Here is a 7,399-nt window from a genome sequence, read left to right on the forward strand (position 1 = left end):
GTTGATGATGTGACATGTTGCCTGGTTGTCTGAGTAGCAACGAACTGGCATGTTTGCCCATAAATGACCCCATGCTACGGCAGCCGCCACGATGGGATAGATCTCAAAGAGAGCTGAGGTAGTGGAAAAACCTTCCAAATCCTGAACTGCTGTAGGCCAGCTGCTCCAAAGCCATTTGTTCCCAAAAATTGCTTCAAAACCTGTGGTAGATGCCGCATCTGACCAAATGGTAGGTGATGAGTCAGTCAATTGAGGGAGGAACATACTTTTACCATTCCAAGTGGTTAAAAATTTCTTCCACATGCGTAAGTCTGCCGTAGCTTGAGTATCTAAGGACAACCTGTGTGTGTCGTGTAGGAAGTGTGGAAAAAGATACAAGAGTCGTGATATGAAGGAGTGGCCTTGAGGTATGATACGCATGGCAAAATTTAGTGAACCCAGCAGGGACTGTAGCTCTTTGCGGTTGCAAGTACTGAGCTGAAGGTAGTGGTTGATATAGGTAAGAATGTTCTCTATCTTGTCGTATGGTAGGCTTGCTTGCATTGTGGTTAAGTCTAATTGAATACACAGGAAAGTGATAATCGTGTCTGGTCCCTCCGTTTTCTTTGGGGAGATTGGTACACCTAGTTGCTCAAATAGCTTGGTGGTAGCTTTGAGGCTACTAGGAAGGGAAGTATTCTCCTTGACCAGTAAGAAATCATCCAGGTAATGTAATACCGTAGGGCATCTGGCTATGATCAATAGTAACCAGCACAATGCTTCGGCAAATGTGTCGAAAATAGCTGGGCTACTTTTGGACCCAAAAGTTAAACGGGAGAAAAAATAGTAGTTCCCGGACCACTTGATGCCATGCAGGTGCCACAGTGTGGAATGGATTGGCAGCAATTTAAAGGCATTAGTAATATCGGTCTTACTAAGCCATGCTCCGACCCCTGCTTGTATGATAGCTGTAATGGCGTGATCTATGGTGGTGTATTGCAGGGAAAATTCTTCATAGGGTATGAGGGAATTAAGACTGGGGTTGGCCGATGAGTGTGGTGCAGACAAGTCAATGATGAGTCTTTGTTTAAGGGAAGACTTCCCTGTGACAATACCAATGGGGTTAGTGTGCCATTCTTTGAATGGAGGAGCTTTGAAAGGTCCCAATACGAAACCCTCGGCAACTTCTTGGGCTATGAGAGTGTCAACATCTGTGGGATTGTGTTGTGCGGATTGTAGATTAGGGCATTCCAGAATCCCGGACGGTATGTGTAGAATACCCGTGTGGAAGCCTTCTGTTAAACCAGAGATAAGAAAGTCCACCAAGTGTTTAGACGGGTGATGTGACATAAATGCAGTAAATACAGGAATATTAATGGACGTTAGGTAAGGCTTAGAGTACATTTTATTTGGACACATGGTTTTTGCATGTGCCCTAAAACATTTTAACCAGATATGCAATAATCTGCAACCGCTATAATTACAAGACCCAACATTGAAATTATTACATATCTGGGACTTGCCCAGAAACTTGATTGGGCGTCCTAGTTTGTCTCTTGTCAATTTCTCTGGAACACCAGAGGAACTAGCTCCTTGCGTGGAGGCATGTTCGTCCGCCGTGTTGGGACAGAAATTTGTAGTATGGGCCGTAGAGGAGCAGTATGCACAAGCCGGTGTTCTCAGACCTGCAAAGTGTCTGCAAAATATGACGGTATCAATCCTTCCCCAGTTGGATCTTGTTCCATACTGGGAGAAGGCTGCAGAAAAAAGACCTATGGTAGTCATAAAAGACTGAACCACCATATTTGTTGCCCAGGTCTACCAGCTTGTGCATATAAAGATCAAACTCCTCTCGTCTATTGGGATAGACCGCACAGACATCCCGGTAAATACCAAAGGCCAGTACAAACTCGGGGATAGTCAGTTTCCTGTTTAGGCGGGCGTCCCTATATCTGACAACAACAGACACATCATCATAAGCATAAGTCTTATTTTCCACAATATCCTGGGAGGCAATCAGCAGGGAAGTCAGGTTGATGTCTTTACCTTCCAGGATATCTCTTTTTATGTGCTCAGGGATCATATGAGCAGGGCTAACTTCCCTCTCATCCAGGGTGATGGCTGGAGCAACTAATAGCAAGTTGGATGGTGCTTGTGAAGCAGAAGCGGGTGGCCCTGCCAGAGTAAGGGCCGTGGTGACCGACTCAAGTTTCTCCAGCCTGGAGTTGACCTTGCTCATGGACACCATGAGTGAAGACAACATGGAATGTATGTCTCCTGGGTTGGACTGGCTAGGTCCTTCCCCGGCATCCATGTTGTTAGTTGAGGTACGTAGCAGTTTGAAAAGTTCTGCTTTCCTTGCTGTAGCAGGGTAGGGGATTTGCCGTCTCCTCAATTCTGTAGTTATACGAGGGATCGTCCAGGATCTGTTTGATGCTGGACTAGTTACCTCTCCTCCTTGTGTAGGAGTGATAGCTCTAGCCAGAGTGCTAGGCAGGGAGAAATCCTCTACCCCTTCCTGAGACATACTAAAAGCAAAACAATTAATTCGTGTATGAAAAACCACCAAAATCGTACTGGCAGGCTAGCTAAGGCAGATGGCGAAACATTACACTTGTTTGGTGACAGGTGAGGCCCTACTAGTTGCCAAGTGGCTTGAGAGACTCTATCTATGCGTAGGCGCGAGGGAATTTGAGGCCACCCGTCGTAGTGGCAGGAATTTTAGGCCTCTCGTTGATTGTAACACAGAAAACAGGGAAAGGGAGTGACAGGTGAGGCCCTCTCTATGCAACATGCGAGGTGATTAGCTCACGTGTGGCCCAATGTATGTTTGCCTCTGAAACGTTGAGGCGGGGTGTTGGCTTTGCGGGACCACTAACTGATGGCAACTGCCTAGAAGGGGCAAATACCTATTGGGAAGCATATGACCCTATTGCCAGTACTCTAACCTAGGGGGGAGAAATGAAATGTATGACAGAATACCATATGAGCAGGCGTATCTCACAGGGAAATCGTGTGTTGAAATATATATTAAACCTGGACAGCCTGAAACGGGTAAAAAAAAGAGAGTTGTATAGTGAGTGTGGACTGTGTGGGAATGGTATAGACTGTGTAGCCTGTACCAGCGGTATTTTTTTAAGGGCTTGATTGTGGAGTTTTATTTGGTAAATGAAGTGTAGTGATATACCATGAGAAGATAAATGTGTTATCAAGGCAAAGTGATGTCGTGTTTTTTTAATGCAACATTCTGTCTAAAACGGGGGGGGGGGGGAGAAATGTATGATGGGTGTCAAGTAGAAAAAGAGGATGGGGTGAGGGAGGCTGTGGCCTATCTTTAAAAAGTGTTATGTTGATATATGATTGAATAACAACAAAAGGGCAGGGATGAAAACAATGCTTTAAAGTGATGTAAAGTTTTATATAATATTACTGTAATGTAAAAGACGTATGATTGGTTGGATCAGTATGTGTGATTCAACCCGAGAATTCATTACTTGGAAAAGGAAACTGTATCCTTATGTATGGTGTCGTAGTTTAAAAACACAGAAATGAGGCCTGTAATGTAGGCTGAACCAGCTTGACTGAAATGGATAAGTATGGAAAACCCCTGAAAGTGTGGGAGTTAAAATGATCCATACAGATATGTGAGCTGGTTTTGTATGGAAATTAATACAATACTGATACCTTTAAACAGTAATAGAATTAATCTATCTATTTAAGCAAGCAAATCGTTAACCGAATGGTATATACATGAAATGATGAATGTAATCCACGAAAGGATTTATGCATAATACATAGAAAGAAAACCGAAACCCAATGTGAAGGGAAACAGAAGCAAGAACGAATAGTTTATACGCATGAATTTTCATGCGAACAAGCAAGCGTGTTTAAGCATATCATGAATAAGTGCCGAACGGCGAAACTACCGAAAGGATAATTTGTTCCACTGTAACACTGAACAGTTATATGCGAAATGACAACTTTAACTAATATACTGATTAGCCGAATACTGTACGAGATGAAACCGCGAGCGGCTTGTTCAATTTGCGACATAACAGGGAAAAAAACGTAAAGCGAGGACCCGTGCTGTACCGTACGCCGTGGGAACCGATCCTGGCGTGACAGGTGGATCTAACTTACGGTTTAGGAGTCCCTGGGACGCGATCTACGACGATGAGCTGGGTCAGAGGAAGCTGGACAGACGGAAAGGCCTGAAACAGGATTCCTGGACACAGCTTGCCGCGGAAAAACTCGTGGATACTGAAAACCAAGATGGCGTCTGAGAGAACCCGGAAGTGGATCCTTATTCAACGCTGACCTCGAACGGTAAGGAGCAAGGTAAGGGGTGTGCCAAAGTAGGCTAGGAGTGGATACCAAGCACCTCCCACAACTACAGGCCAAATTGCCTTAATATATATATATATATATATATATATATATATAGGATGGAAAAGAGATGCACTCTGTGGTCTTTAGAAAAAAACACTGGTATATATATATATATATATATATATATATATATATAATTTGTGGTTGGAATCATGTAGTAGTATGTATCAATTAGTAGTGGTGATATGTCGGTTGTGGTGTGCTGAAACCAACGTACGTAAGGAGAAGAATGGAATAAATAAATTAAATAAGGGGTGAGGTGGGTGAGATGACCTGAAACGGAACGGTAAAGGCAGGAGGGGTGATAGGGTTTGTATAGAAAAAAAACTCCTCCCACAAATACAGGCATTTGACCTTAAACTTGTGGTCAGAAACATGATAGTAGTATTTATTAATTAGTGATGGTGATAAGTCGGCTGTGGTGTGTGGAAACCAACGTACGTGGAGGCTTGTAGATAAAAGAGGGTAAAAAGGTATAACAGGAAAACACCCTTTATGCAGCAATTACAAAGCTAAACTTAAAAGCTTCCTAAGTTATTTCTCAGGTTGGGGATGCATGAGTTATAGATTTAGGATTTCCCTCGCTCCAGTATCTTGATGATATGCACTAAGGTGTCAACACTAGAGGCTGCATATAATGCCTCTGTCCTGAATGAAAAGGAAAAGGATGCTGGGTTGTAGTCCAGTCTCAAAAGTAGAGTTCTTGTATGAAATAGGAATTTGAGGTATAAGCGCGTAGCCTTGAAATAAAAGCAGAGATTAATTAGGTGGGTAGATGTAACTGTAGTATGGTATGAATCAATTATTAACGGGGCATCACTTATTGTTAGTGGAAAATAGCGGGATAATGGGTGGATGGTTGCATTGGTTAGTTTGAAGGGTGGTAGTTTTGTTTAATATCAGAGGTCTTGAGACTTAAGTTTGCCTCTGTCTGATGTACTACAATGTGAATTATCTGGGCCTCAAAAATCCTTATGTTGTAATAAGTCAGTTGTGTGTGCCTAAACCAAATGGGTTAGTATCCAGCTTGTAGAGGCTCTCAGTATAGGGTTATCTATTTGAGGTATAGGTGCTATCAGTTTATTGATGCATTTGGATATGCTATGATGGGATAAGATGTGAAATAAGGGTGTGTGTTAGGGATAGGCAGTGAGCATGTGATGCTGATTCTCTCTAAGGTAAAGCTTGATGGTATATGGCTTGTTTAAGATGAAGATGGCAAGAAGGAGTCAAAGGCCACAATGGTCACAATGGAGCAGTTCTCCTGTACGTGGAGCTCCACGGTAAACCAGTGTAAAACTGCCAATGTCCTATTGTCAGCTGTCGTAGTGTTTGAAGATGAAGTGGCTTGGAACAATGACCGAGCAATGAAGTTGGAGAGACCATGACAAGCTCCAGAAATACTGGTGTTCTGGATTGGGCGCCTATTGGCACAAGAATGTAACCTGAAAATAATTCCAGTTATCGAGAACCGGACAGTGTTTCAGCTGAGGTGTTGGTAATACCTGGGATGTGTACACACACATTTTTTGGACCAAACGCATGATGGTCAAAGACAAGGAGCGCCCTTATTGATGATACCGATTGCCACCAAGTTGCCAGGAAAGCATATGTACTGCCATTCTGACCCAAAGATGACCCCTGGTGTTGGCAGCCTCCACAATGGGATAGATTACGAACAGGGCTGAGGTACTTTGAAGGGAGGCAAAGTGACAGATAGGATAGGCCAAAGATCCCTGAACCAATGGTCACCTAAAAAACAACAAACTGGTATGGGCGACAGTGACTGCCCATATTACAAGTGACTCTTCTGACACCGGGTGGATGAACATGGAGATACAGTTTCAACTTAGAAGGAATTGGTACCACATGATCAGGTCAGGTCAGACCGTCAAATAATTATGGGCTGCTCCCAAATGTAAGCCTGATGGCACACTAGTAATTATCCCTCCACTTGTCGCCATGAATGTGCCATAGGGATGGGTGGATTGGTAGTAATTTTAAGACATTTGAGATGTTGGTTTCCCTGTGCAAGCATGTTTGCCTGCGTGCAAAATTGCTTGTATGGCATTAACAAGTGCGGCGTAGTGGAGGGAGAATTCGGAGGGAGAACAGCCGGTATGAGTGAATTGATGCTCAGAGTTTGTGAAGAATGAGGAGCTAAGAGATCTATGATTAATAGTGTCTTAATTGATACCTTGATACCTTAATTGATACAAATGCCAATGAGGTTTGTGCACCACATTGGAGAGTGTAGGGACCCATCATGTAATCTAGTTGGGTTTCATTATGTAGTGAATCGTCCATGATCGTGGGTTCATAAGAGGCTGAGATTGGGTTTGGACAACCCATCGTGCTTGAAGGGAGTGCCATAAGTCCCGGGTAAAATCGCTAAAAAAAAAAAATAGGAAATCTTACTAAAAGAGATGTGCGGGGTAATAACATGTGAAGTGGCAAGGGTGAGGTGGGGGGGGAGGGGGGAATGTTAGAGCTACCCTGCATTATAGTGAATTCTGGAGCTGGAATGTATGTGGAGCTAGAAGGACATGGATTGTTTTTTTACCAGCTTAGTCAGTCATTCGTTATGGCTTGTAGAGAAGCAGTAATGGTGGACATCATGCCCTGCACTTCTCCCAGGCTGTCAGTACTGCCCCCTTGCGAACTCGTGCCAGGCCTGTGGTTATTCTACTGAGTGGATAGTAAATAGTAGAGTTCCACATTCCAAACTGTGCCGGAAAGGAGATTCATCTATGGCACAGTTTGCTGCCAGTTTGGGGATAGTCCAATACCTCAGGGAACTTGGAGTAATGGGTCTGAAAGGGGTGCTGGGAGAAACAGATCCTGATTTGATTTTTGAGACATGCTAGAAAGAGAAATGTAATGCGTAACATTATGAAAAAATCATACCACATATCAAGAACTGGCTTGCTAATAGTGCCGAAAGGCAAACACATTAACTACTGTGTGGCAAATAATTGCCAAGTGGCAGTGAGAGGCTCTACCCATAATTTGAGAGGCTCGTGGCCACTAC

Source organism: Pelobates fuscus, chromosome 3, assembly GCF_036172605.1.
Source record: "Pelobates fuscus isolate aPelFus1 chromosome 3, aPelFus1.pri, whole genome shotgun sequence".
In the NCBI taxonomy this organism is placed as follows: Eukaryota; Metazoa; Chordata; class Amphibia; order Anura; family Pelobatidae; genus Pelobates; species Pelobates fuscus.